This window comes from Sapajus apella, unplaced genomic scaffold (assembly GCF_009761245.1).
Source record: "Sapajus apella isolate SASKATOON/1434 unplaced genomic scaffold, GSC_monkey_1.0 scaffold16, whole genome shotgun sequence".
NCBI classification, from domain to species: Eukaryota; Metazoa; Chordata; class Mammalia; order Primates; family Cebidae; genus Sapajus; species Sapajus apella.
In genome coordinates, this window is record NW_022436956.1 from 7821378 (window position 1) to 7836106 (window position 14729).

The window sequence follows — 14729 nt, forward strand, 5'->3', positions numbered from 1 at the left end:
GGGAATACGGAGACCTAAGGAGAGGGAGAGAGACGGGGGAAAGGCAGGTCAGTGGAACAGTAAGAACACATATTACGTTTATCAATTAAATTCGCTATCTAAGATGGGCCTGGTTTGTAGTTTTCCAAAACAATTGCAACAGTAGCATCAAAGGCCACTGACCACAGATGACCATAACAGATATGAGAATAATTAAAAATTGCATATATTGCAAAAATTACCAAAATGTGGCACAGAGAAATGAAGTCAGCACAGGCTTTTAGAAAAATGTTGCTGACAGACTTGCTAGCCCCACAGGTTGCCACAAACCTTCAATTTGTAAAAAAAAAAAAAAAACACAATGTATGTGAAGTAGAATAGAATGAATAATAAAATGAGGTCTAGCTGTACAGAGGACATGCTGGTGCATTTATACCTGTTGGCAACAATAGGTGTAGAAAAATTTAGTGATTCTATTGTTAACGAGCTGGATTGGCTGCACCGACATCTTCTGAAAAGGTTTTGTTGTTGTTGTTGCTTTGTTTTGTTTTTTAAATACAGAAATTTTGATTTAGCAGGTCTAGGGCTGGACCTATGACTGTGTTTTAAAAATCTCTCTGAATGGTTCTTCTGAAGATGAGACTAAGATAACACCTGAGAAAAACTGTGTTCATATCTAGGCTGTTACTTTCTTGAGTCCTCTTTCGTATATTTGGGCTGGAACCTTGAGGCTTTGTTTAGTCATCAACCCCCAAGCAATTTGCTTAATGTCATCTATCAATTGTATCCCCAGAAGAGCCTATGTTTTTCCACTTGTGTTTGAGATTTGGGAGGCTGCCCAGATATACTGTCAGTCCTTTGGCACCAGCTCCCGGGGAGCTTCCTTAGAAATATGGCAACAGTGAATCTAGAAACCCAGTCATGCCAGAGGTGCAGAAGCAGGATGCCTCTGCTTCCCCATGTAAACCTGACCCAGAATTCCCATGATGGGGTCCAGACATAAGGCTGATGAAATCTGTGCTTTGGGATTTAGGGGAACTTCTCTTCATCAAGCACAGCATGTGACATTTAATAAAATGTTGGAAATTCTTTATTAAACAACCTAGGAACAAAATATATTGACCACATCCACACAAAGCGCATATTATAAGTCACTATGGGAAATACATGTAGCTTTCATAATCTAATTGAAGAAGGAAGTACTCTACACACATGTGAATAATAGCTGTATCGAGTCAATAATCAAATGATGATATTTATTAGTTGCTTCTGATAAGATAGGCGAATGGCCTGGAAAGAAATATTTAGTGGTGATCTTTGAGTACTCAGAAGAAACTGTTAAGAATTCACAAAAGAAACAATACTTACCCCCTAGGAGCTATTGCTGTGAAAAATGCATCACTTTATAGCTTGTTTTTCCCTTGGTTTTATTGCCTATGAAAGCTAGAAGAGAAAAATTAACATTTGTAGAATGCTTATTATATGACAAACAAGAAGCTCGGCACTTGTTGCATGTATTACTTTGTTTCAGTCTCTCAAAGACACAATGAAGTTGCTACTTTTATCATTCATTAGAGATTGGGAGATGTATGCACTTTACCCAGGGTCACCAACCAGCTAGTCACGGAAAGAGCTGGGATTAACCAGCTGGTGTGCTTTCCATGACATTCTTTTATCTCTACTAGTGGCTTCCTTGGATATTGTCATCCAGTACAGTTAAATTAGGTAGTTAGGGGGTTTGGAAAATCCCTGAAATTCTCCGTATCCATTCTGTGACAAGAAGAGAGTGTGGATACGATAGGAACTCCATAACAAATTGCTGGCTTGAATTCACACTTTCTATAAATATTCATTTGTTTGTTGTTTTACACAGTAAATATTGTACTTCCTACACTGTTGTAGAGGCTTGGGTTATAACAGTGAACAAAATATTTAAAAATCCCCTTTCTTTGTGAAATTTCCATTCTACAAAAAGAGACTAACACAATCCAACAAATACCATAACTAATTAAATAATGTAATGTCCTAGAAGATCAAAATATTATGAAAAAAGAAATAGTGCTGACGTAAAAGCTAATCACAGCTCGGATCAGCTTCAGATGACCAGAAATGCCACTTTGGGCCAATTCAATTCCAAGAGAAAGAAAAGGGCACAAATGTTTTAGTTCACCTGTTGCATTCTTCCTTAAATAAATACAGATTTCTCATGTTTGAAATAGTAAAAATAGTTCATGGACCCTCTGATGACCTTTAAATTCTGTAGGTTAGCATTAATTTATCTGTTGGTCTCCCTTCTTCTCTACCCCAATTAGTCATCAAAACTTAGGTGCAAGAGAGTTATAAATGAAACACGAAGAACCAAGAAAATAAAGAAAAAACAAAACTAAGAAGACGTGGAAATTCAAGAGTGAGTGGGGCTAGGCCAGCACTGTGGCATTCATTCGTCTATCATCCCAGCAATTTGGGCGGCCTGGGCCAGCAGATCACCTGAAGTCAGAAACTTGAGACCAGCCTGGGCAACATGGTGAAACCCCGTCTCTACTAAAATTAAAAAAAAAAAATTAGCTGGGTGTAGTGGCAGGCACTTGTAGTTCCAGCTACTTGGAGGCTGAGGCAGGAGAATCTCTTGAACCCAGGAGACAGAGGTTACAGTGAGCCGAGATCGATCGTGCCACTGCACTCCAGCCTGGGAGACAGAGCAAGACTCCGTCTCAAAAAACAAAACAAAAAAAAGCAAGTGGATAGTGGGGCTCAAATGCACGCCTAATGCAAACCGTTTCCTTCACTAAAACTCCGTCCTCTACTTCCTTGAGCAAGACTGAAAAATGAGTAAAATCTTACCCATGTGCAGAAGATGAAAGGAGATGACTGTTCCAAGACACAGCACCCATACAGTGCACTCATCCAAGAAATCCAGTTTACTGTCAAGGACATTTATTTTCCAAAAACAGTTGCCCCAGAAACCTCTGAAATTATAAAATCCTCAACCTTGAAATTAAGAGTTAGTTCTAGTCACTGAGCTACTGAATTGGGGCCAGGCTTGACATTCTTACTATCGCCCTTTGGTGAGTTGTGTGAGGGGAGTCTTTAGGCAGCAACAACCTTAGTAGCAGAGATACACTTAGAGAGGTCAAAAAGAGAAAGTAAATTTGATGAGCTTCCTGGATGTGAGGCCTTTTCCTAGGATCCTGAAAATAAGTTGAGCTGCATTTTCTTTCTTGGTCAGAGAAGAATTTGCTCCTCTCTTTAAATGTACCTCCACCTCTTCCAGAGACTGGTCTTATCTCTAGAGTATTTCTTTAAGGATACATAAGGAATAAAGAATGAGACCTCAAAAACCTGCATTACATATGAAAAGAGATAAATAAGCTGGCTTTTCTTCCTGAAAGTCTTCAGTGGTTGCAAAGGGACCCGATTAACAAGAGAAGGTAAATCAGAATAATTCAGTTTTCTCTTCCATTTCCCTGTGGCCATCCTCCCAGGACTGTTTGTCGCTAGGTGTTTTTGAAGAGCAGGCTCCTCTTGGACTCTGATCCCTTTCATCCATCCTGGTGCTGGGCTAGGTATGCAAACCGGGGCAGGGGAGATGCCAGACAAGCATCACTGATGCCGGTAATGCAGGAGGTGCAAGGCAACTGCAGTGAGGAGTGATGTGATCCATGGGTGGCCTCTGTGTCTGAGACCCCTGTCTCTCCTTCTCTCCGATGCTTTTTCATTTCTGCAACATTAATGGAAATGAATACAGTCATACTTTAAAACAAGATTTTAAAAACCTCCGTTCTTCTGGAATGACTAACCATTTCCTCTCCTATACTCCATGGCTTCCAAGTTTTTCTCAAAGATCCTCTTCTTAATAGACTCATCTGCCCACCCTATCTGGATCCTCCCAATCCTGTTCTTTTGATCTTCTAACATATTCACCAGTATCCAAATTTCCATGTCACTCTTTTCTGGTTTTCAGTAAGTCCTAAATTGACAACCAGACTACAAAAACAATTAAAGATTGGAAGTGAAATAATTCTTCTGGCATCACCATTAAAATTAAAACAAACAATTTTCTACATAGTCAGGGTGCGCATAATGTGTACTGAGCAGGTATGTGTTGGGAAAAGGATAACTAATCTTAAAGAGTCTGGGTCTCACAAATAACCTCAGTTAGCACACATTCTTCAGACAAACATTGAATATTTCTCTATTTTTTCTGTTTTCACTCTGTCTATAGCCAGCATTGATGGTAAGATTTCCCTGACACTGTGTTTGGTGAAGTCTTCACTCTTCGTCCTTGATATCTGCTACACTGAAATGAATTAACAAATAGCATGTCTGTTCTGTCTTTTGGAAGTGTTCTTCCCCAACACAGTGCTCCCTGACTTCACATTCCCAGAGAGCCAGCAACCCTCATAGCACCCACAAGGCTGGCCTGCAAGATCCAGCATCATAACTGCCCTCTGGACTTTCTCACCCACAATGCCCCTATTTGCTCCTTCTCTCCTCTGAGCAATGGGACTATACTGATGTCAGAAAAGGAGAAGGAAAGAGACCCAAGGCATTCAAGACAGGCTTATTCACCTACATGCTCTTCTGTTAAAAAGCCATACTCTAACTCCAAATTTGCTTGGATAAATAGAAGCTATAGACAGAGGTTTGAGTTTTTTGACCTTCATGCTTAAGCACCTGGCAGAAAGATGTCCATTAACTGGTACCCTCAAATCACTCCTAATGTGGCCTTCTGCTGGAGCCCCCTACCCCAAATTGTAATTATTTCTCGTTTCTTTAAAGATTCTTCTGACCATCACGGTCTTCTCTTAGAATCTTTCTTTAAAGATTCTTCTGACCATCACTGTCTTCTTTTAGCCTTGAGAGCTGAGTTGGTTGGAAAAGAAAGCAACCCCACGTCTGGTGAAGTTACATCAGGGAACCGGAGCAAAAACTTAAAAACAACCCCACAAGTTTTCAGAAAAATATTGCTATTGAAGACCTTCTGTGACCTGGGAAAGCTACAAATTTCGCCCTATATTTGCATAGATATCATTTACAGGTATTTTCCTCTAATTAATTTGGCTTAATTTATTTCTGCCCTTATAGGTAAAATCATTATCCACTTTACATATAAGAGAAACTGAGAGTTTCAGAGGTAGAGTGATGTCCTTAACGTCCCATACTTCTAGATGAGACCAGCTACAGAATTTGCAGTGTCTTGTTAAAAATAAAGAAATAAATAAATCCAAGAATTTCAAGATGGCAATAGCAGAGCATTAAACCAAGTTGCAGTCCTAAGCATGGGGCCATGTGACACTCAGGACCCAGCTGCTAGACAGACCTGGAGCCAGGAATCACACGCAGACCTTCAAAGTCCAAGTCCGTCTTTCTCATCACCCTCTGGCTGGATCGGGATCCAGTCCCCAGCTTTTCTCCAATCGTCGCCTTGATGTTGCACATATGCTGCGTAAATGACATGCATCCCAGCTTCCCCTCCTACAAATCAAGGAATTAGAGAAAATTGTCACTGTAGTTTTATGATCTTTTCCTCCTAGATCCTTGAGCTCTATCATAGCTCTATCTCTACCATGATTCTGAGAATAAAGGGAAAAGACATTCATAAATAAATGTCTCTGTATTTTTAAATAGTAAATGTATCTTATATTACTTTGAAATTTTCTGTCTCATATCCAGCTCCTCCTCCTGCTTGGGTTTATTCTATTTTTTAAGTCTGATTATTTGAAAAGGGCAAATAAAAGAGAGACAGACAAACAGAGAGAGAAGGAGAAAGAGAGAGAAAAGCAGCCCTACAAGACACTGGCTGTGCAGATGGCTCCAGACCTCCACTTCTACTCTATTATCAGCAGACTTCACTCCAGGGATGATACACTCTGCAATTTGTATGGCAAAGACACGTTTTTGAAACCAAAGTGGTTATTATTGCAGAAGCTCCTGCCTCGAGCAGCCGTTTGAATGTTTTTCTCCCTGAAATCTGAACGTATTCATCAAACTATGTTGTGCTCCTGGACTTGCAATTAATCACGGCTCATTTCAAGCTTTGTTAATTAATACCAAGGCCAGGGACCCAGTGGAAGCCTCAAATTTAATCTGCAATGTTTTAAAATTATTATAATCTGCTAGAGGAAGAGCTGTTGGATTTTAAACAGCTTTTTAAAAAAATTTCAACACTGCATGCCAAGAAATTAAAAGCAATAATGTGATAATCTTGGTGAAGGAACCACCCTGAAATAGCCTCTTTTTGTTACTGTTAGCTGACATCTGGCCAGCAGAGGGTGTAAAACTGAACTAGAGGCCCCATGTTGCCAGAACTACAGACTTAATGTAAAAATGGTGAAAGGAAACCAAAGGGAGACCATGAGGCATGTTCTGGCAATAAAAAGAGTCAGCAGACGAGAGGGGCGGATTCCCAGTGGGATCTGGTATGGTGAAACTAGAGAAATATTCTTTCATATTTCATATTTCTTTTTCTCACCTTGAACTACTAAATGGGAAGGATCCCTGAGTATGTACTCCACTTGCTGAGAGAGAGGGCATTTCTAAACTAAAATGATTCCAAAGGGGTAAGGAAATAGTTTGTCTGGAATTACACTCAATGTGTAGTGGCTAATCTCATTAGACTGAGATTGCTGTTGTGTTTCACACTTTTGTTTTCTGGAGCTGCACTCCTCCTTAATCTGGAGGAAGGTACTCATCCATTTCTGATGAGTATTTATTTTTCATGATCCAAACATTTGCAGCAACACCATCCAGCCATAATTTATATATTTCTTCCTACCACTGCTTCACATGTTAGCTCGGTTGTTGAATATTTTGATTTTCAAATGAACCTCAAGAGGATCGATGATCTCAGGTTATTAATAAAACAATACCAAAATATTCCAGAAAAATATAAGAATTTGTGAGTAAATAAGTATTTGTGTGTAAAGATCTTGAAGGAATGACTTTCTACAATGCTTAGCATGATACACACAGCTTTCTAAAACCTGTCTCTGGCGGAACCTGCCTACACCACCTGCCCCACTTCAGTCATTCCAAATTTCCTACATCCCAAACATCTTGATTTGTTCAGTCATCCTGAATACCGGACATGATGTTCCCTTAGCCTTGAATTCCGTCAAGATTCTGTTTATACTTCAAGACCCACAGAAAACTCACCTTTCCTTTGAAGACATTCTCATTTCCTGCAAGAGTTCTTATTCAACAATTGCATACATATGTGTGCATATGTACTCCCACCCCTACCATGCTGCTTTCTAAATAATGTGTATATATTTTTAACTATCCTACAAGTACAGATACTTGTAATACATTATATTCAATAATAAACAGATAAATAGAAAGGCGTAAGGTCTGCCTACAGGCTTTAAGATGCTGGAGTGGTGCCATTGCCTTTTCCTTCTTTTATGTTCTCAGACCCTAGGACGGTGCCTGTGACATAGTAGGGGCTTAATACTTTTACCTGAATAAATCACTTATGTGAATTAATAGAGGTCATTCTAGGTTTAGTCTTATTTTATAAAAGGAAACTGAAGCACTAGCAGGACAAATTACTTGTGTAAAGTCATACAATTAATTATCAAACACATTTGGCATAATTCCAAGCCACAGAGTGCTCAATTCCTTATGTAGACAACCTCAAACAAATTCCTGTTCTTTAGAGCTGCATAATCTTCAAAAAAAACCACATAATTAGAAGCAAGGCCGGACATGGGGTGGGGAATAAAGAATATTGAAGTCATCTATGAGCCATATGCAGAGCCACAAATAGAGCCCACAGCTAATCAGTTTTAAGGTGAAGAACAAATTAAGATCAAATATGAAACCAGTCCAATTGTCCCACAGAGCTAACATGTATTTTTTATGTAAATGTAGAAGTTGATTCTCCCTGATCTTAAAAGTTGAGGCTTAAATTTGTTTCATTTGAGTTCCCTCCACAGGAAACCAACACTCAGCCAAGGAACTGAAACTCACTAGATCACCACATCCAGACAATGAGACACCCCACTCCTCATCCATCACGATGGTTTCCTCACTCCTTCCTAATTCCTGTTTTCTCACTTCCCCTGCGATATAAACCTCCCAATTTTATTGGTCATAGAGATGAATTTGAGACTTTATCTCTATTTTCCTCAGCTGCAGCACCCTATTAAAGCCTTCTCTCTGATAATACTTGTTGTCTCAGTGATTGGCATTCTGTGCAGCTTGCAGCAGAACCTATTTATACTGACCCCTTTGTGTTTTGGTAACAAATCTAGCTGGAGAATTCTCACATAGGTTGAAACTCCAGGTTACAGGGTTAATAAGTCTGTCTCTACCCACTCTTCTCCATTTATGAGACTTAGGGAGAACAATTTAGAGATTCAGATTGACAATCTGAGGTATTATTTCCACAAGCAAATGCCCACAGATATTTCCCAGATGGGGAAATGGACCAGCTCATGTGGCCCATGACTATTCTTTTCAGTCCAAATAATAAAAGCAAACATTTGTTTGGTGCCAAGAGCAGAGGCTACTGCTTTAAGACAAAATTGTAATGCTTTCAAGATCCTAGAGGGTAATGTAAAAGAAAAGATCTGAATGTGACAGAGGAAAGATGCAAGAAACAAGAACGCAAGGATAGATGCACCTAGCCTTGCCCCAATGTCAAAGACACAGTGAGAACTTGAGGGTTCTGGTGAGCCCAGGAGCTGTCAGGTTACAAGGGAACAGCATATGATGATTTGGCTCAATGTTGATAGATATTTCTATTATACAAAAAAAAAAAAAACCCAGATATGTGTGTGTCCTCTCCTGATTTTTTAACAGTTAATAACTATTTCCGTATGTGGAGCAACTCAGAAAGAAGCATGTCTTCAGGCTATGAATCACAGAAGTATGGCCCCTGCCTGAAACCTACACATTTCTCAAGGAATACACTTTGCTCATGGGCTGGGGAAGAGGATAATATTTCCAAGCAACTTTTTCAGGTGGCAGATATTGGGGAGGAGGAGTGGGGGATTAAGTGCATTTCCCATTGAGTAGTTTAGGTAGGAATTCATACAATTTCTTCTATATATTCTCAGGAAAAATAAAAACTCTGCCTCAGAAAAGTAGGCCAATTTATAAATGGCAGATTTTTGAAAAGATCTCGATTTAAAATTTTCTTTATTGTAGTCAAATAAACCACTTCTTCATGGCTTCTAAGAGTCATAGAACATTGCAAGGTGGAAGTTGTCAACAGTGGGTAAAGGGCCCAGGGTAGGCTAATTCTGGTAATGTAGACAGCTGCTGAGTAGTCACTGAAATAGGTGATGGTTACTTTGAAGGAAGTCCTCTCTGTCCTGGCAGGTTCTAAGAGAAGGTGGTGACAACAATGGCTGTGGCCTGGGCAGCTGTCTCTGCAGAGGGCCCCTGACTACAGGCCATCTTTAGACAAAGGCTCCATTCCTAACCAGCATCTGGGCATGCAGTCAGTGCTCTCCCCCTGGAGGATCCTGACCTCCTTGCTCATCTTTTCCTCTACGTCTCACTCCCATCCACTAACATAGGGACTTTTTGTTTTGCTATTGAGGGAGATGGGGGAAGGGAGCCCTTTCTCCCTTAAATGATTCTAGATATTTCCCTCAGAGCTACTTACTCAAAGATATTTATGCTTCTCAGACACTATTTTATAGTACATATAGGTTGAGCAACCCAAGTACAAAAATTCAAATTGCATAGTATCCTAAAATCTGTAATTTTTAGTGCTGGCATAACCCACAAAGGAAATGCTTATTGGAGCATTTCAAATTTCAGGATTTAGGATGCTCAACCAGTACATGTAATGCAAATATTCTGAAACCCCCCCAAAAATCCAAAATGCTTCTAGTCACAAGCATTTCAGATAAGGAACACTCGACCTGTACTATACTATATATATACTGCTATATAAGCATGTAGTCTGCTGAATAGCTTGGGAATTTGGGACTCCAAAATCTCGAGATACACAGGCCATCTACACTGTCACAGCCTCCCTGAGCCATATCCAAACTTGATTATCTGCTGAAAATTATCTGCTTCCATGGAGAGGCAAGTAGAGGGGAAGGAATGAGAATGAGATAATCAGTGAAAAACAAAAATTTGTATCATTATATTTTAAAAACATTTTCCTGCTACAATTCTTGAGAGGAAAAGAAAAGCAAAAGGCAGACACCAGTTTCCTTTATAAAATAAATTAGATCCGTACCTTGGGTCTGGAGCTGCAATAATGGACCCAGAGATTCTGCATGAAAACCAGAGCTTATCTGCCCCCCCTGGACTCAATGCAAAATCCTATGTACCCATGAGCCCTGAGAGCTGTCTGAGAGCTTCCAATTCTCTCCTCTGTCAGGCAGAACCAAGAACAGCACCTACCATGCAAATAAAATGCCTCCAGAATTCACCTCTGCAGATCTCTAAACAAGGTTTTGATTGGGTCTGTCTGTAAATGTCCACAAAGGAGGCTCCTTCAAAGCAAATGGGATGAGGGAGGTGCAAAAGGGGTGGGAGTGGGGAAGAAAGGAAGCTGTGAGCCCAGGCCTCAGCAAAGGGCCTCTGCGGGTACACCTGAGGAGGGCGACTGTTTTCTCATCCTAACTGGCTCCCTCCTAATGCAAAGGCCTTGTACAAATCCCACCTTCTCTTCTACGCTTCTTTATTCCTGGATCCTCATGCAGAGTCAGGAGAAAAAGCAACTGCTGAGCAAAGAAAACAGCAAGGCAGAAGGGAAGAGAGCACAGAGCAGTCAGCTTTTGAGGACACATTAAAGATTTCACTGAGCACCAGCAATGCCCAGCATTGCCCCTTTCAGTCCTCAACTCCTCCATCCTCCCCCGCCCAAATGGAAAGAAATGTGTTAAGAGGCCTGACGCTCTGAGTGTGAACTTCAACCTGTGATATGAGGGTTAAATGAAACCCCGTAACCCTCAAAATAGACTCCTACTGCCCAAGTGGTATGATTTGGCTATGTCTCCACCCAAATTTCAAATTGTAGTTCCCGTAATTCCCCTATGTTGTGGGAGGGAACTGGTGGGAGGGATTGAATCATGGGGCAGGTCTTTCCCATGCTGTTCTCGTGATAGTGAATAAGTGTCACAAGATCTGAGGTTTTATAAAGGGCAGCATCCTCTGCACATGCTCCCTCTTGCCTGCTGCCATGTAAGACATGCTTTTGCTCCTAATTTGCCTTCCACCATGATTGTAAGGCCTCTCAGCCATGTGGAACTGTGAGTTGATTGACTTTCTTTCGTTTACAAATTACTCAGTCTCAGATATTACTTTATTTGCAGCATGAGAACAGACATACATAACCAGAGAGGTTGCCCATAAAAAGAGCTTCGATGCGGTATCTGTCTCCATGGACTCCTGTTAATATGTAGACAGGCATAGTCATCTGACACACACACACACACACAAACATACATATATATATATATATATGCATGCTCCATACATACACAAAGATGTGCCTTTGTGTTCTAGGATTTTAAAAATACAAACAGAAGAGAGAAATTGCTTATGCCTTCCAGAAGCTCACATCTCACTTAAAAGCAAAATATATTTTGCAAGTGATGTGTATTTGTATTTATAAAGTACGTGTCTTGTACTTTAAGTTTTTTTTTTTTTTGGTAATATGGTGAAAAAAGGGTCTGGGTTTAGAATTAGAAAACTTAAATCTAAATTTCAGTTTTGCCACTTTGCCAATAGCTGTGCAGACTTGGACAATTTCCTCCATCTCCCTTAACTTGTAGATGAATCCCAAGTGGACAATAGACACTCAATAGGTGTTGGTTATTTTGTGATTTAGTATTATTATTGTCTGTATTAGTGTTACTGTTATTAAGTGAGGAAAGTAGTGCATTCTACACAGAGCTATGCAGCACCGCAAGCATCCATCCACCACAACCAGCCTGTCCCAACCTCCTCTCGTTTTCACACCCACCACATCATAACAGCTTCCTAACTGGATTCTGAGCTTCCAATTCCTTCTATGCCACGCTGAATTCTCTTTCCAAAGTTTTATTTTTACAGTAGGGATCTATTTGCCATGCCAATGTCCTCCTCACACACCCCCAAAACCTCCCTTACACCTATAGAACAAATTCTAACCTCAGTCAAAGGCTCTTGACAAGACGGTAATATGATGTTCTGGTGGGAGAGGAGCAGAAAGAAGGTAGAGCCATATCTAAGTTTCAGGTTTCACTTCTGAAACTTGGAAACTTTTTTATTATTGATACTCTAGCATAAAAGAAGACAATGACCTATATATGCCCAAAAGCATTTTAATACTTTCATTCAATGGTTATTTATTGAGGGGCAACTGCTACATACGCTGGAGGTGCAGCAATGAAAATGACAAAAGCTGTCCTGTCTTTAGAGACTGAAAGTTCTATTGGAAAAGAGAGATATAAACCTACAAATAAATAGATAAAGCAATGGTGAGTGATGCCAAACTCCAAGCTGAGAGTCCTTCTGGAGGCAGAGCCAGGCACTGCTAAAGTACCGAAATGGACACAGGTGATTTATGGGGCAGGAAAAGACCTGCCCCGTTAATCACCTGTGTCCATTTCGGTATTTTGGCAGTATGGAGATGCCTTATTTCTGACTCCCTACACTAGAACAATCATGCTCCCTTTCTCTTCAAATGCTTCCGGACATAGATTCAAAGGTCTCTTTGACTTTGGGAGTAGTAGCGCTATACTACTCTAGCTGGTGGAATCTGGAATTCATCCTGCCAACATAAAGTGTACCTATTGTGACTTGAACGTCCACGCGCCTTCATGTTTACAAATTCTGCCTTCACATCTTCCTCCTGGCCCTACTCTGTTGCCTCATTAATCTGTATGACTGAACCTTTTATAAAGAGGTTTCTCTGATTAGAACCCTTCTTGTATATTAGCCAAGTGAGCTGATATAATGGCACCTGGCTGTCCCTGGACAGCCTCTTCCCTCAGCCAACTGGACACAGAACTGCCTTCCTTCCCTCTTCCCCAGTGACGTGCTGGAGGATTGTGACAAATGAATCAATCAACTACCCTCACATTGCCAGGATTTTAGTATCTTAAAGCTCGTTCTTCATCTGATTGAAATACTTATCTTGCTAGGAATTTCACACATATTATCAATTTTATCTTTCAAAACCCCTACAAAGAAACTATTGATTACTCCCATTTTATAGAGGGGGACAATGAGGTTCAATGTTGTTTAATGATTCATCCAAAGTATCATATCTGGTAATGTTAAAAGAAATGGGATTTAAAACCATATCCATACAACAGAGCCATGATGTAATGACTTTAGCTATTGAAGACTTCATAATGCAGGGGTGGAAAACAGGTTCCTCGCTGAGTGCCTGGGTGTTGAGCCCTGCTCTTTTACCTTCCAGTTGTATAAACTTGGGTTCAGTAACAGTGGTCAGTGGTTAATTAGCCACTTCAAGTCCTGGTTTTCCTACCTGTAAAAGAGGGATAACAATATCTGATTCATAAAATTGATTGCCAAGCAAAACGGTCTGCAGAGTGACTACAGCATGCTGTGGAGTACATGTAGCATATTTTAACGATTAGAATGCCATTGTTATTGTTATTACTGCCATTCCAACTCCCCGAGCCAGATTTCACAAAGCAAATTAGACCTCTTTTTATGTTAAGGTATCCTGAGCTGGCCTGTGCTGCTGAAGTCCCAGCATGGCTCACTAAAGTTTGGCAGAGCTTGGAAGCAGGCACTGGCCTAAATCAGACATGCATATCACTCACTCAGATTTTGTAGAATATACTCAACAGGTAAACCCCACCATTAATCCTAGGCTTCCCAACTTCCCAGAGCACTCCTGATTGCTGTGATTTCCTTGAGACAGATATCTATCAGGTCTTTCTTTAAAAACTAATATTGCTCTATTTGCTACAATTAAAAAAATGTGAAATTTCACATCTTTATATTTCAATTTTTACAAAATGTACTCAATCTGCCTCTCTAATTTTTATCTCATGTCCATATTTGCCTGCCTGTGCTACAAATGCATTATTAACTATTTGGGGAACATCTTGGGAACCTCCCCACCAGTCTTTTTGAAACACTGTCTTTCCCTGAATTCCCTTGCTCACCTCCCTTCTATATCTGTCTAAGTCCACATCATCATCCTTTAAGGCTCAACTTAAGTATAAAATTCTACCAAAAGCTTTCCTAGACTCCCATACCTGTCGCTAATTAATTGAGACAATGTGGAAAGGATACAATTTGCAGAGTATAGGGTCTGAGTGCAGCTCCAGGACAGCAGAAACGCAGCATCAACTGAATGCAGTAGTTACCTTGGGCCGTAGAGTGTTATAAACTAGCAGATACTTAATCTGTTGCTTTCCCAACTCCTTCCAGGTATTTCCAGAAGTATAAACTGCAAAATGAGCCTGGCTCATATTAAACCCAAAAGTTGGAAGGAGTTATACTCAGAAGTAGTTAAGAAGAATATTCAATAACATGTATTTCATTTTATCATACAGTAGCATAGAAATCAGGCAAAAATAAGCATTGGATAAATTACTTTCAGCATGAAGTGGCATTGGTACATACATGTTTCATTATTTTGGTAACTGACATCTTTTAATTCCAGGCTCCAGAATGTGATTCTATTCTGTGTAATTCTGAGGAAGACATTCCAAATGATTGAGCTTAAATTTCCCTCATAAAAGAATATCACTGTGTGTTGCATCAATGTCTGTGCTGCTCACACTGACTTATTATGACATTTTTATATTGCA